We start from the raw sequence: 17,401 nt of genomic DNA, 5'->3' as shown, positions 1-17,401 counted from the left end.
GCTGCTCCGCGGCATGCGGGATCCTCCCGGACCGGGACACGAACCTGTGTCCCCTGCATCAGCAGGCGGACTCTCAACCACTGCGCCACCAGGGAAGCCCCTGTTTACTTTTTTAAAATATAAATTTATTTATTTATTTTTGGTTGTGTTGGGTCTTCGTTGCTGCGCGTGGACTTTCTTTAGTTGCGGCGAGCAGGGGCTACTCTTCGTTGCTGTGCGTGGGCGTTCTCTAGTTGTGGCGAGCAGGGGCTACTCTTTGTTGCGGTGCGTGGGCTTCTTATTGTGGTGGCTTCTCTTGTTGTGGAGCACGGACTCCAGGCGTGCAGGCTTCAGTAGTTGTGGCACACGGGCTTCAGTAGTTGTGGCTCGTGGGCTTAGTTGCTCCGTGGCATGTGGGATCTTCCTGGACCAGGGCTCAAACTGTGTCCCCTGCATTGGCAGGTGGATTCTTAACCACTGCGCCACCAGGGAAGCCCCCGTTTACTTCTTTATTATCTTGCCCTACTATCCTACCGGACACTTAAGTGTCATGTGGGTCAGGACCGAGTTTGTTTAAGGATTATTGCTCTCCTGGGACCTAATACAGGGCATGTTCCCACAAGTGTTGGTTAAGTGAGTGAACAAAGATAACCTTCTACTGGTAAATGAGTTCCCCTGAGTAGTTTAATTCCGCTTATAAAAACATGTCTGTCTTTTACTGGGAGGAGAGAAAGAGGAGAAAAGAAAAAGGCAGCCATATCTAAATATGTCTCTACCTCCAGTACTTAATACCAAGTAATATAGTGATATTCCTGGCATTTTCCTATGTGACATTTCTGTATTCCCATGACCTTAAAGCATATCCCTTATGAATAGTAAGGCTCTGTTTTTTCTCTTACCACATGGATCAAGTTTTTACCCAACATATTTTCCCAGTGTCTCTTGATTTTCTTTTCACATATTCTTCATAACATTAACCTTATAAGGCATATAAAAAATTTCTAGTCTGAGATTAAACAAGAATAAAGTGAAGTTAATTGTCTACAGCTAATAAGTATATTCATTAGCTTTTATTGTTGTTGTTTTTTTGGCCAATTCTGCATCTGTTTATTGTGTGTTTACTGTATATAAGGCGCTGGGCTAGGCCCTGGGGGTCCTGGGGTCAGCGGAGCGGGAGACACATGGTTCCCACCTTCCTAAAGCTTATGTTCTGTTGTGAGAAAGATATTAAAAGTTATTCACGTAAGAAATTACCGAATTACAACGTACATCTAAGTGACTCACAAAGGAGGAGTGTATGATGCTCTGAAAATATCTTACGATTTTAGGCATCAAGGAAAGCATCTTTACCGATTACCTTTCCAATAATCATTCTTTCCTTTTTTGTTATGAACAGAATCCAGATTGTGTTTGGATCAGCAAACTATCCAGCTTTCAAAACTCCTTTTTTACCTCCTTTACAACTCGGGACGTCCACCTGTCACAGCCTCCACCAACGAGAATGCTGGGTGGGTGCTATTTTCCAGGTACAGGTGCTCTTTGTTCCACTTCCTGCCTGATGGAGATGTTCATGGATTGACATGGGGACTGATGTCACATACTAAGGATGGTAGAGGAGAAAGATAAAGGGAGCCTGGGGTCTTGATGATGTCGAAGACCTGCTGCACCAGCCCCGGATTTTCCACCCCCTGACTTTTTGCTAGGTGCTGACAATTAGCCCTTTCTTTTTTTTTTTTTTTTTTTTTTTTGCGGTACGCGGGCCTCTCGCTGCTGTGGCCTCTCCCGTTGCGGAGCACAGGCTCCGGACGCGCAGGCTCAGCGGCCATGGCTCACGGGCCCAGCCGCTCCGCGGCATGTGGGATCCTCCCGGACCGGGGCACGAACCCGTGTCCCCTGCATCGGCAGGCGGACTCTCAACCACTGCGCCACCAGGGAAGCCCCAATTAGCCCTTTCTTGATGGAACCACAGCAGCTGGGTCTCCACTCCACACAGCTGCATGCAATTCCTAATGAACACAGCTCATGTGCATTGGAACTGGGCTTTGAAGGGCCCGAGTAGCAACTAACTGGGAAAGGGGGCCAAGGAAAGAAGTCTTTTCAAGCGGTTTGTTTGGACTGGGGGCTTTTTTTTTTTTAATTTTATTGACATAGTTGACTTACTATGTTGTGTTAATTTCTTCTGTACAGCAAATCAGGCTATTAAATATAGTTCCCTGCCTTATACAGTAGGACCTTGTTGTTTATCCATTCTATATATAGTGGTTTGCATCTGCTAATTCTAAACTCCCAATCCATCCCTCTCTCTCCCCTTCTCCCCCTTAGTAACCACAAGTCTGTTCTCTATGTCTGTGAGTCTGCTTCTATTTCGTAGATCGGTTCATTTGTGTCATATTTTAGATTCCATGTATAAGCAATATCATATGTTTTTCTTTCTGACTTCACTTAATATGATCATCTCTAAGTCCATCCATGTTGCTGCAAAGGGCATCATTTCATTCTTTTTTATGGCCGAGTAATATTCCATTGTATATCTGTACCACCTCTTCTTTATGCATTCATCTGTCGATGGACATTTAGGTTGTTTCCATGTCTTGGCTATTGTGACTAGTGCTGCTATGAACATAGTTGTTGCATGCATCTTCTTGAGTTATTGGACTGGGGGCTTTTGAATATCAGGGGTTCATTGTCTGAGTTCAAGGGTGTGGGTTGAAGACTTCTAAAATACCTCTAAAATTGGCCTTGGGGATGAACCTGTCAGAGGGGAAAGTCTGATAATAATGAGTAGGAGTAGGAATAATAATGGTAGTAGTAGTGGTAATAATGATAATAGCTCGCCGTTGCGGGGCGCCAGGCACTGTTCTAAGAGATTTACATGCATGACCTCATTCAGTTCTCACAATAACCCTTGGTGAGGAAGGTGCTATTGTGACCCCCACTTGACAGTTGAAGAAACCAAAGTGAAGGAATATGAAGCTGCTGGCCCAAGATGGCACAGCAAGTAAATGGAGGAGCTGGGATTCGAGCTCCCACAGTGTGGCTTGAGAGCCTGCACTCGTTGCTGCGTAACCGGCAGAACTTGCCCCAAACCTTGAACCCATTCCTGCTTCTTCCGCCTTGACGACTAAGAGGACCCGTGAGACGTACCCACAAACACAGAGTGTTGATGTACTTACTGAGGAGTGTGCCTTTGACTCTACTCCTCGATAGCTCATAAGCCAATCAGGTGACCGTTTGGGAACGCTTCCTGTAGGTCCTCTCCTTTTGATGGTTTTCGGGATCCCTACTGAATGAATTGTTCCCTTGCATTATGAGATATAGAGGTTCTTGCTTTACTTTTTTAGACCCTGCCCCAAATTCTACTGATTTGTTCCAACTTGTGATAAAAATAATTATCCCAGGACATGCAGGGCTCATCCCAGCCCCCAGACCTTTCTCTGTCTGCCACTGCTCCTGCTGGAACAGTCAAAACCCTTCCCCTCAGGTCCAGCTCCGGAAAACTTGGAGAGTAGCCCACAGACTACAAGTTCAAAACTAGCTCAGAAACTGTTTGTTACTGGTCGGCAGCAGTGTGAGCAGAGAAATAGGGAACAGCATTTAAAAGCTTTTTGGCAATTCAGCATTACCCCAGCATCCAAGCACGTGACTGATGAACTTGTCTTGCTGACAAGGCATAGAGCACCCTCAGTGCTGTCAGACTTAGGTGATGAACTGGATATAGCCTGAGCTGTGTTGCAGCCGTGGGCAATAGGACCACTTCTTGGTTCATGATGGATTGGAAATGAAAACAAAAGTGGTCTCTCACCGCAGAGAGTTTGAGCATCAGTGCTCTAACCCACATCAGTTCTTCCCACTGGGAGTCGCCATGGTTATCCAGTCGATATCATGTAATCTCGTGCTGGACCTTATATATACATATATATATATATATATATATTGGCTGCCTTGGGTCTTTGTTGCTGTGTGTGGGCTTTCTCTAGTTGTGGCGAGTGGGGGCTACTCTTCACTGCGGTGTACAGGCTTCTCATTGCAGTGGCTTCTCTTGTTGCAGAGCATGGGCTCTATGTGTGCGGGTTTCAGTAGCTGTGGCACGTGAGCTCAGTAGTAGTGGCTTACAGGCTCAGTAGTTGTGGCGCACGGGCTTAGTTGCTCCATGGCACGTGGGATCTTCCTGGACCAGGGCTTGAACCTGTGTACCCTGCATCGGCAGGCAGATTCCCAACCACTGCGCCACCAGGGAAGCCCCAGGACCTTATATTTTTAAGCTTGATTCCAGTTGTTTCATCAATGGAGGTCTCACTTTCTTGTTTGTATTGTTGCAGGGCCCTTGAGGACAGAAAACGTCCTTTCTCTTCTTTTGTATCTAGCCTGGCACTTAGCATGCTCCTAGACACACACAGCAAGCACTCAAAGTGTTTTTGTTTGTTTGGGGTTTTTTTGTTTTTGTTTTTGTTTTTTTGGCCATGATTCAAATCATAAGATGAGGCCGGGTTGGACAGGCAGGAGGAGAAGAGTCAACTTTGCCTCACTTGGTGCTAAAAGGGAGAAAGATCTCTAATAACTTATTTTTTACAAATACAAGGTCAGTGAAGAACCTTCAGGCATACTATTGGAATGACCATTTGTGTTGTATGCCAGGCATTATGTTAGAGGTTTTATTTATTTACATTTATTACTTCAGTTAATTTTTACACCATCTCTTGAAAGGTATAATTATAGGTATCATTACCACCATTTTGCAGATGAAGGAAATGAAGTATCAGAGAGGTTGAGTAACTTGCCCAAGATCACACAGCTCCCGAGTGGTGGTGGTCTGTCTGACTTAAAAGCCGGTGTACTTTTTCTTATTCCCATTAATACTTAGTAACAGCAGTTATTGATAAAAGGGAATGCTACTGGATTTAGAAAATCCATGTACTCTGTCATTTTCCTGAACAAGCTTTCTTTGTCATTGTTCTGATGTCTTATGTTTCCATTACGGCGTTTCCTTCATATACTTTTCTTTTACTTTAGAGAATGGTGCAAAACTATGCTTGGTCCAGGCCGCCCAGCAAATTACAATTCCAGCTTTACCTTTGCATCTCTTGGGAGAAGAAAGAGACAAAGCCTTCTTCTCTGGCTCTAATTAGGCTGTAATTCAGCCTCCTAGCCATGGAGGTCGGGACATGCAGCTTTAGCAGACATCTGTGTCCTGTCTCTGAGAACACTGGATTTGTTACATGCTTCTCTGGTGTGTCATCCTTACTGTTTCTTGTATGGGGTTTTCAGATGCCACTCTCTGGTTCTTCGGAGATCATTGTTTTTTAGTGCTTTTAGTAGTTTTCAAAGGCTTTTATTGTTTAATTTAAATATGTATTTCTTAGTTCTTCATTTTATCAGTCTTTGACAATTATTTGGACAACTTGTGCTCCTCAGTTAGGACAGAATTGCAAATTGGATGAGACAAAGGCACATTTACTATCAACTAAGATACTCAAGCTGATTGTTTAATTTTCCTCTAGAACATAAATTTATAACTGTATTCCTTTAGATGTGTTTCAGGAAACTGACTACTTAAGGGGTGAAATTTGAAAGAGGTAAGAAGGAAATTTTTATGGTATTTGCATTTCTATGTCAGAGTCAGATCTATACTTTAAAAACAACTTTTATCTTTTAAAAAACGAGGTTATTAGGAATTGTTTGTATTCGATGTGCATTCTGGGTCCTTAACAAATTCAAAGGAAACTTGATTATGGAAAGACGATTGAGAAACCAATTCTGTCTTTCATACTGTGTTTATCTTGAAGTGACTCAGTAATTAAAAGTGAAAACAGAACGATTGTGATTCAGGATGTTATAAGGAGGGGAAATACAAGGAAGGAAAAAAAAGTAAATTCCCCTCTTTGGAACTTACATGGTCTTCTGACAAGTAGTTTACTCAGCATGGTGACTCTAAAACATATGCATATATATGTATTTAAGTAAGTTTTCTTTAGCCAATTACCTGTCACATCACTGTTTCTTTAATCCCTCACATCTAATTGGTGATCAAAGCCCTGAATTCTATCTGTTAAATGAAGCTTTGACTCTGTCCCTTCCTCTCCAATCCAACTGCCCTGCAATTATTTATTTAAAAAAATTTTTTTTTGGTGAACATTCTTTTTTTTTTTAATTAATTAATTAATTTATTTTTGGCTGTGTTGGGTCTTCGTTGCTGCGCAAGGAATTTCTCTAGTTACAGCGAGTGGGGCTACTCTTCGTTGTGGTGTGCAGGCTTCTCATTGCGGTGGCTTCTCTTGTTGCAGAGCATGGGCTCTAGATGAATGGGCTTCAGTAGTTGTGGCACACGGGCTTCAGTACTTGTGGTGCGTGGGCTCAGCAGTTGTGGCTCGTGGGCTCTAGAGCACAGGCTCAGTAGTTGTGGCGCACGGGCTTAGTTGCTCCGCGGCATGTGGGATCTTCTGGGACCAGGGCTCAAACCCACGTCCCCTGCATTGGCAGGCGGATTCTTAACCACTGTGCCACCAGGGAAGTCCTCTGCAGCTACTTATATTTCTTGCCTTTTAACTGGTCTTATTTGCCCCCAAATCTTCCATTCTCCAACCCAACTTTCACACTGCTGCCAGAGCGATGGCTCCTTAGAAAACATACCTGGTTGTGTCATTCTGCCACTGAAAATTCTTCCATCTTTATTTCTCCCAGAAAGAAAAAAATAAAATAAAAAACAAAATAAAGAGACACAAAATACAGAGACAAGATAAAAGGCAGTCCTTGCTTTCTAATCCTTGCCTGCCCTTCCTTCCTCCTCATCTCTGGTGTTCCAGCCTCAGGGAGAAGCTCATCACTCCTGAGTCTGTTCTTTTGATCACATGGTGCTGTTGGCCTAGAATGTTCTTCACCAGCCACTTCCCCTCCCAGAGGCCCAGTGAACGTTTTGGCATCATTACCTTCTTGATAAACCTTATGTGATCATCTCTTCCCTCCCTCCTTTGCTTCGATTTAACCAGAAGCCCAATGTGTTTTCAATATTAATCTAGGTTACATAAATTTTAATTATTTCATTTGTATCTAATTATTGTATTTTAATAGCGATGTGGCAGGTGGTTGAGACCTCCATGCTGACTGCCTGGATTCCGATTCTAGCTTTGCTATTTCCTAGCTGGGTTACTGGGCAAATTACTGAAGCTCTCATACTTCAGCTTACTCATGTGTAAAAGGGAGATAATAACAGCACCCACTTCCTAGGGCTGGAGTGAAGATTCAGTGAATCAATGCACTTAAAATTCTTGCACCACTCACTGCCTGTGACAAGCTAATTGTCACATTGCTCATTCCGAGGATGTTGTCATGTGAATTGCATAGATCTCATTAGAGAAAGTCCTTTAAAAATATTTTATTTTTAAATTATTCATTTAATTATGTTAGTTAAATGTGAATAAATAAATAGGGCTGTATTCAGTTGTAAGAGAACAAATTGGATCATGTTCATATCAATCGCAACAAATTGCTGTTTGTTGGTAGGGTTCTTGCCCAGGAAAATGAAAAACTTTTAAAATAAAGAAATGGTTTACTCTTGGGCAGAAAAGTTTAATACAGTTCTTGAATTTTAGTAATTTAAGTCAGAACCTTGACTGACTGGCAGATCATCTACAATTTATTAAACTCATTGACTCGGTTTCTGAAGAATCCAGTGCACAGATTAAGTTACATTCATGTGCAGAGTAGATCCAGAAGTAAGAAGTAAAGGTGTCTGGTTGGTTCCTTGGCCACCAGTAATCAGGGAGTTGCAGTTTAGTTCTTCAGTCCTCCCTTGGATGATTCCAATTTTCACCATTATAAATTATGTTGAAATGAACATCTTTTACCCAAAACTTTTGTGCATCTTTAATTATTTCCTTAGAATAAATGGATCAAAGCAGAATGATCAGATCAAAGGAAATGATTGAGTCTTTGTATACTAATTGCTAGCTTACGTTCCAAATAGGTTTTTACTCATTTATACTCTTACCAACAGTGTTTGAAAGTGTTCGTTTCCTCTACATTTCTGCTATCAAAGAGTATTTGATTTTTTATCTTTCCTAACTTCATAGGCAAAAAAAAAAAAAAAAAAAAAGGAAGAAGAAAAGGAAAAACAGAAACGGTATAGCTCACTCTTGCACGGGAGAAAAATATTTCATTCTCATTTACATTTCTTTACTAGTTTTAAACAAAAAATGTATGCTTCAGAGTCTACTATTCTTCTGTTCACAGGATTTTTAACAACCAAAACTCTTCATATCTAATACTTTAAAAAAAAAATCTACATAAATTAAACAGAAGAGGAGAAAGAGATACTGCTATTACATGCATTGAGATTAAGAAAGATCACAAGACTAAACTCCAGAGCCTAAAGACTGACTTTCAAAAAGGACAACAGGTGTGGACTTCCCTAGTGGTGCAGTGGTTAAGAATCCGCCTGCCAATGCAGGGGACACGGGTTCGAGCCCTGGTCTGGGAAGATCTCACATGCCGCGGAGCAACTAAGCCCGTGCTCCATAACTACTGAGCCTGCACTCTAGAGCCTGCGAGCCACAACTATTGAGCCCACGTGCCACAACTACTGAAGCCCGCACGCCTAGAGCCTGTGCTCTGCAACAAGAGAAGCCACCTCAATTGGAAGCCCATGCTCTGCAACTAGAGAAAGCCCGTGCACAGCAACGAAGACCCAATGCAGCCAAAAATAAATGATAAACAAACAAACAAAAAGGACAACAGGGGTACTTCCCTGGTCCAGTGGTTAAGACTCTGTGCTCCCAATTCAGCGTCCGGGGTTCGATCCCTGCTCAGGGAACTAGATCCCGCATGCCGCAACTAAAAGTTCACATACCACAACTAAGGAGCTGGCAAGCTGCAACTAAGGCGCCCGCCTACCGCACCTAAGACCGAGCGCAGCCAAAAAAAAAAAAAGACAACAGGAATCTCAACAACTGGAATCAAAGAAACTCAGTTTGGAACTTTGTCTTTTCAGTTACTGGATGGGAATGTGTAAAGTTTAGTAATAGAGAGACTTTTGGTGATTTAAGAGACATCTGATCTATATTATTTGTGAACCAGCTCAAAATTTCTTGGTGATATAGTTTGAAAAATGATCAGAGCTATTAATTAATTTTTGTATCCAAAAAGGTATATGAATTAGAAAGATGAATATATAACTTCGTAGTGATTGGTGGTACTATTTACTATCTCCTGCAGTGTTCTCGTTTAGTACTGTTCAGAAAAACGATGTGTGTATGAAGAGTGTTATGCATACTCATATCTAAAACGTAGTTCGATGTGAGGATTTTCAGAGATATTCATGTATTTTAAATTCAGATAATCTTCATGGTATTTGAAGGTAGAATTCCGGGGCCACGCAGGAGGGAAGGAAGGGGTTAAACAGGGTAGGAAATTGCTAGGACAGGCCTCTGGGCTGACTTCTCATTAGGAAATCTGGTATTTCAGGTTGGACTGGGCTCTGGGCATGGTTACTCCTTTGTTCAAGAGAAAAAGTGATTGGATCTGCCTGCACTGTCAGACCGGACCTGTAGAAAATGAATTCTCGCGCTTTCTAGAATTAGAAAGTGAGGCCGGGGCCCCCGAAGTCCCTTGAACAGACTTTACCCCGTAAATCCAAGCCCGTATTCCCCGATTTCCTAGGACTGTGCATAATAACTGACCCCACAAGGCCTCACCCCACAGCATCTCCATGTATACTGGGAGTAAATTTGGAAACGTCAGTGATCTAGTTCACAAATCTTAGTCTTTCTAAGAGTGGTGGATTCCTTTCACATTTATCGTGAGATTACCCCTTAAGTAAAAGTGACCTTGAAATTGCCATTTTTATTTCAGATGAATTTGTTTTCCTACTTTTCATAGTTTGCAATTTGTGTATTTTTCTGTTTCTCTGATGACCAGCGTCTGCGTGTGGATTCCTTCTTGCCACATTTTTTTTTTCAGTTGCTTCATTTAACCTGTGACTAATGAGTTAAATAAAAACAACATGTACTCCTAGAATTTAGGAGTACAGCCTGTTCCAGGCCTGATAAAGAGGAGGAAACTGCACTGTTCATTCCTGTCATTCTTTCTCCCTCCCTTCCCTTCAAAATTATCATCAAAAGTCATGTTGGAAAGTTTTTAATTAATGGTAGTGAGCCCAGGGTATGTTTATTTTGAATTAAGTTGATTGGTTCCTTTAGGAATTTACCTACCAAGCACTAACTTATCTTCCTGTCATATGAGAATTATTCTGTAAATGTTCTCGCCAGCCAGCTCACAGGCTTAAGGGCCCCAGGCTGTACACAGTGCCTGAAGGGAAGAAAATAGGTGGGAAGAAACTGTCAGGAAGGAGAGAATGTAAACTCCCTGAGACATTTGGGATTTGATGGAAACAGCGGTAGACCAGAAGTCTAGGAACCCGGGCTCTAGGCTGAGCTCCCTGCTTGGATGTGCGAAATTGCACAATGTCACCCAGCCTCTTGAGTCCCCGTTTTCCTTACTTATAAAATAGAAATTATAACACCTTGTGTGTCCTGTTTCCCTAGGATGGTAGTGGAAATCCAATGAGATACTGTATACAAAAATCACTTTGTAAAAATCACTTTCTAGGGACTTTCTTGGTGGCGCAGTGGTTAAGAATCCACCTGCCAATGCGGGGGACATGGGTTCAAGTCCTGGTCTGGGAAGATCCCACATGCTTCGAAGCAACTAAGCCTGTGCACACAACCACTGAAGCCCACACTCCTAGAGCCCGTGCTCCTCAATAAGAGAAGCCACTGCTCGCCGCAACTAGAGAAAGCCCGTGCACAGCAACAGAGACCCAGCGCAGCCAAAAATTAAAACAAAACAAAACAAAACGTAAAAAATAATTTTTAAAAATAAAGCTCTTTCTAGAAGTAAAATGTAATTATTATTTTGGAAAGAAAATATGAGACAGGCAGGAAAGTGCATCCTCTTTGGGAATTCATTCTGGAGCGAGGTTTTAGGGGCGTTGGGAAGGGCCCTGCTTGGGTAACTTAGATGAAATTCCTCAAGGAAGTTTCCCCTGACCCTACCCCTTCCCACACCCAGGTCTGTGCTCTCCAGACACGCCCCTACCATCCTGTACTCTTAGCATTTTGCAGACAGTGTTGTCACTGTTTTCAAGGCTGTAAGTCCCTTGAGGTCAGGACCTGGTCTTACCCATCATGTGCCCACAGAGCCTGGCATTGTACACACAGGGGACACTTAATAAACAAGTGAAACTATTTCTCATAAGTAAAATCCTGAAGGAGGCATTAAATCAGACAGGGCCATACATCAAAGGACTCTGATGCACACTTAGCACTGTAGGGAAAAGTCAGTGGATTGAAACCAGACTTGGTGTCCAAAAGACTAGGTTTAAGTCCTAGCTCTATCACTTTTTTGCTGTGTTACCTTGGGGAAGTGACTTAACCTCTCTGAGCTTCAATTTCCTCAATTGTAAAATGGAGTAAAATACTTCTCTGGGTTTTATCTTCTTTAACACCATTCAGAACACCATTTTTGTTCTTTGTTAATGGCACATTTAATTTGGCAAATGCTCTAAAATATTTTGTTTTGATTATTCCTGCAATATAAATAACAAGACAATATTAACATATTTTGCAGTATGTTTCTAAAATAAACATAAAATTGTAACAATAGAATCATTTTTATCTTAGTTCATCTACACCTTTATCCTCTCTCATTGTTCAGGTTGTTGGGTGATTTGAATCATGAGGGTTTGAGGGAGATGGAGCACCTGAGCAAGGATGATAGTTTTATATAAACTCGTACTACGTTCCTGGTACGTCCTTCCTACGACAACTAGCCTAGGGCAAACCCCTATCAGCTCTGGCCACCTAAATTATTTCGCTGCATCCCTTCGTGCCTGTCTTCAAGTCATTTCTCCTAGTATAGAGCAAATGTTTAAAACTTGCAAATCTGATCATGTTGCTTAAAGCCTGACTTCTCACTGCCTGGGAATAAAGTCCAGGATCCCCCTGGAGCTGGTTCTCCACATTATGTCTCTCTGTCTCTGTCTCTGCCATTGTCCTCTCTCATTATCCTCCAATGAGCTGGATCTAATTTTCTCAGCCTCAGACTTTGTCATGCTCTTTCCTCTGCCTGGAATATTCTCTTCTCTTTTTGCATCTGGCCAACTGTACTGTCAACCAGGTCTCAGTGTTAGCGTCACTTCTTCATGGTAGGCCTTTCCTGAGCCCCTAGACTAGACGGAGGGTCCTTGTGACCTGCTTCCTGAACATCTCTGTTCCTGACGCTTGCGATGTTCTAATGTCTCCTTCGCTAGACCAGACTGTCAGCTCCACAAAGGCAAGGGTGGTCTCTCCGGTTCACCTCTACACCCCTAGATCCTGCAGAACACGGGGTGTGCCTCATGCAAGAGGTGCCAGGTGTGTGTTCCCTGAACCGGAAGTGACACAGCCACGTAGCCCAAGACAGAGCGTTGAGTCTATCACAGCAGTCATTCATTCAGTTACTGATCCCCTTACTCTGTGTCAGGCACCGTTCTGGGGGCTGCGGACACAGCAATGAACACAGAGCCACACGTTCTTGCTTTCGTGGGGTTTATATCCTAGTAAGGAGGGCCTGATAATAAATGAAGCCAGGTATGGAGCATGTTAGCTGACGGCAAGTGTTAGAGAATAAGAAGGCAGGAGAGAAAAGGAACCCTCCTAAACTGCTGGTGGGAATGTAAACTGGTGCAGCTACTATGGAGAACAGTATGGAGGTTCCTTAAAAATCTAAAACTATAGTTGCCATGTGATCCAGCAGTCCCACTCCTGGGCATGTATCCGGAGAAAACTCTAACTTGAAAAGATAAATGCACCCCAATGTTCATAGCAGCATTATTTACAATAGCCAGGATATGGAAGCAACCTAAGTGTCCATCGACAGATGAATGGATAAGGAAGATGTGCTATTAATATATATATATATATATATATATATATATATATATATACACACACACAAAGGAATATTAGCCACAAAAAAGAATGAAATAATGCTATTTGCAGCAACATGGATGGACCTAAAGATTGTCATACTAAATGAAATATGTTAGATAGAGAACGAAAAACATCATATAATATCACGTATATGCGGAATCTAAAAAAATGATGCAAATGACTTATTTACAAAACAGAAACAAACTCACAGACATAGAAAACAAACTTATGGTGACCAAAGGGGAAGGTGGGGGGAGGGATAAATTAGGAGTTTGGGATTAACAGATACACACTATTATATATAAAATAGATAACAAACAAGAACCTGCTGTATAGCACAGGGAACTATACTCAATATCTTAATAACCTATAATGGAAAAGAATCTAAAAAAGAATATATATATATATATATATCACTTTGCTGGACACCTGAAACTAACATAATACTGTAAATCAACTATATTTCAATAAAAAAATTTTTTTAAAATATTTATTTATTTGGCTGCACCTGTTCTTAGTTGCAGGACGCGGGATCTTTATTGTGACGTGTGGGATCTAGTTCCCTGACCAGGGATCTAACCCGGTCCCCCTGCATTGGGAGCACGGAGTCTTAACCATTGGACCACCAGGGAAGTCTCTCAATAAAATTTTTTTTAAAATTAAAAAAAGAAAGCAAGAGAGGAGGACAGGGAACCCCAGGTGAGGTGGTAGGTGGTATGTTTCCGTTTTTAATAGGTTAGTAGGGAGGGCTTCATGGAGGTGGCATTTGAGCCTGCAGGAGGTGAGGGAGTGAGCTAGAAAGATGTTTTTGGGGAAGAACATTCCAGACAGAGAGAACAGCAGTGCAGAGCTGGCGCTGGCGTTTTCAAGGACCAGCAAGAAGGCTGGTGGGCTGGAGCAGAGTGAGCTGGGGAGAGAGCAGGAGGAATTGAGGACTTCAATTTTATTCTGCACGAGAAGGAGGCCATTGGAGGGTCTGAGCAGAGGAGGGGCGTAAGTCCAGCGTATGTGTTAAAAGGATCCCTCTGAACTATATCTGGAGAATTGACTCAAGGGAGCAAGACAGAAAGCAGGAAGGCTCGTTGAGAGGTTTTGCGATAATCCAGGCAGAAGATGGAGGTGATTTGACCCAGAGTGTTAGTGGTGGGCATGCTGAGAAGGGTTTAGATTCTAGATCTAATTTGAAGGAAGGGCCAAGAGGATTTGCTGATGGATCGGGTGTGAGATGTCAGGGAAAGCGATGATTCCCAGGGGCTTGGCCTGGGTGGCCAGAGGATGGAGTTGCCAATAAGGAAATGGGGAGACTGTGGGAGAGCAATTTTGGGGAGACAGGCAAGGACCTCAGCTTCCACAAACGTGAGATGCCTATTGGTTATCCAGCATGTTTTTGAATTCTAAAGTAATACGTCGAAGCGGGCAATTTTGGGCTTCCCTGGTGGCGCAGTGGTTGAGAGTCCGTCTGCCGATGCAGGGGACACGGGTTCGTGCCCCGGTCCGGGAAGATCCCACATGCCGCGGAGTGGCTGGGCCCGTGAGCCATGGCCGCTGAGCCTGTGCGTCCGGAGCCTGTGCTCTGCAACGGGAGAGGCCACAGCGGTGAGAGGCCCACGTACCGCAAAAAAAAAAAAAGAGGGCAATTTTCTTTCATCTGTATGTGCAGTAAAGAAACACGATACAGGGGCTTTCCTGGTGGCACAGTAGTTAAGAATCCGCCTGCCAATGCAGGGGACACGGGTTCAAGCCCTGGCCCCCAAAGATCCCACATACCACGGAGCAACTAAGCCCATGTGCCACAACTACTGCAGGCCGTGAGCTCTAGGGCCCACGTGCCGCAACTACAGAGCCTGCGGTATAAAGCCTAAGAGCCACAACTACCGAGCCCATGTGCCACAACTACCGAAGCCGCACACCTAGAGCTTGTGCTCCACCGCAATGAGAAGCCCACACACCGCAACAAAGAGTAGCTCCCGCTCGCAGCAATTAGAGAAAGCCCACCTGTAGCAAAGAAGAGCCAATGAAGCCAAAACTAAATAAATTTAAAAAAAAAAAAGAAACTCCATACATTGCCCCAAAGGAATGGAAATTAAAATTGCCCTTTTGTATAGACTTCTACACTTGGCCATTTCCTGCTGGAGCACGACACAATTCCATTTCTCTTAGACAACAACCTGGTTTCTGTTTTAGAACCAACAGAACCATTGTCCATGCCTGATGTTTGCTTTATTATATAAAAAGCTTTTTGAGAAAAATATTGTAAAGTGTTCTCTGCTTCTGGCCATATCTAAGTACGATTAAATAGAATGATCTCATAACTGAGGTCTTGGGTCATCATTTAGAGCAGTCGTTTTCCATCATTCAGCATCCTGAGGGCCTACTATGTGCTGGTGGCTTTTCTATCCTATTATAGGCATAGGCGTGTGAGGTCTCTGGAGAGCGTTAGAGCTTTTTTGCCTCCTAACTGGCTTGTTCTACAGTAGTTTTCTATCCTTCCCCAGGGAATCACCGCTCCTTTTCCTTTCTCTTCTTCTCAACAGAGCTCCAATCAACTGAATCTGCCATGAAAATAAGTGAGATATTTACTAATTTTGCATTTTCTCTTCGGCAACTTTACTCCTTCATTTTAGCAGAGCTGTGGGCCAGGAAAGATACAGGGCTAGGATGATGCTGAAAGGCTATAAGTCTATCAGATCCATCTGGGTAAAAAAATAACTTATGTCTAGGCATAGTTAGTTTGTATACTTTTCCACAATGAGATTATACATTTTGCAGATTCTCTACCAGAATAGCATCCTTGGGCTTCCCTGATGGTGGCGCAGTGGTTAAGAATCCACCCGCCAATGCAGGGGACACGGGTTCGAGCCCTGGTCCGGGAGGATCCCACATGTTGCGGAGCAACTAAGCCGGTGTGCCACAACTACTGAAGCCCGTGCTCCACAACAAGAGAAGCCACCACAGTGAGAAGCCCACGCACCACAACGAAGAGTAGACCCTGCTCGCATCAACTAGAGAAAGCCCGCGCGCAGCAGCGAAGATCCAACGCAGCCAAAAAAAAAAAGAATAAATAAAATAAATTAATTTAATAAAAGGTGGCAACCTTTCCATAGGAACACCCCAATACATATTGTTCATAACTAACATCTCACAGGAAGAACCAGGTCAGGAAAAGTGTTACTGAAACTGCAGGACTGAGCATGGCACAAAAATGAATGTTAGTAAAGGAAAATATGTTGCTAGATCATTGTACCCAGAAAAATGGGTTTATCACTGGGATAAATTTTTTAAAAATTGCCTGGTCAAAAAAATACTTTTAATTCTAAGCACTGAACAATAAACCATAGTTCCTAAAACACGTGAGTTCTTCCGACAGCTGTTTTACTCCAATTGTTCAGGGATTTTGCTGGAATCCAAGTGGTTTTCCAAGAGAATTGATGGTTTCCTGACCATCAGTCACCCTCACAAGGCTGTTCACCCTCTCTTGAAATCAAGAGAAGGGGTGAGTGTTAATTTGCATTCTCGTAGGGTCCTAGAATTCTCTCTGTGTCCAGTAGTGTTTGATGAGGTCCAAATATTCATTTCGGTCACACAGATGACAAGGATCATATGAAATTAGAAAATTGTCTTGGTAGTAAGAGACAAAATCATGCCACCCTACAAGCTAACACTGACATATATCTGGGATCTCAAAATTGCTGAATAGGCAGTGTTTGAAAGGAGAAAAGAAAAACACTAAAATGAAAAAAATTTTAGCTGCTTGTCCAGTGATATATTTTTGCCATGCTTTGTGTTACCAAGCATGGTATCATTTTAAGGACGGGGGTTGGGGGGGGAGTATAAAGCTAAAAGTGAGGCAAAAGAAATGAATTTGAAGGACAGGAAAGCACACATCCTCTTGGACCCCTGTCTCTAGGATGGAAAATGACTTTGCAGTAGCGCTTTCTGTGCAGTCAGAAGGGAACTTGTTTCCCAGCTGTTCTGCTGTATTTTCCTTATTAGTCTTTGCTCCCACGGTCTAAAAGCAAATACCGGATCTTAGCGCCTACAGTCCTGGTGGAGAACTGCACTTTCCGAGTGACTCATAGGCCAGAGCAAACCACCTCCTGTACCAGCTGGACACGTACCACATCGGCTGCCCAGAGTAGCTTCTGCTTCAACTTGACCTTGGCTTGCTTTGCTTCGGACCATTGCTATCACCTTCACGGGATAATAACGGTGGGGTTTAAACACTGATACTTTGATTCATTTTTCCTCAAATGTAGCGCTCAATCACTACTAAGAGATCTTGGAAGACATATTTTATCTTGACTTTCAACTGAAGATGCTTTGAGGGCAACGTCATTGACAATGACGTTGTTGAAAATTCTGATGCATGTCCTTTGGGGTGTAAATGATGAATTCCTTGAAAAATAAAGGTTGTGGTTCATTTCAGCCTTGGTTATTATTTGCTACTGCTTCATGATAAG

This window comes from Globicephala melas, chromosome 1 (genome assembly GCF_963455315.2).
Source record: "Globicephala melas chromosome 1, mGloMel1.2, whole genome shotgun sequence".
NCBI classification, from domain to species: Eukaryota; Metazoa; Chordata; class Mammalia; order Artiodactyla; family Delphinidae; genus Globicephala; species Globicephala melas.
The sequence above is the reverse complement of the archived record's forward strand: the minus strand, read 5'-3'. Positions refer to the sequence as shown.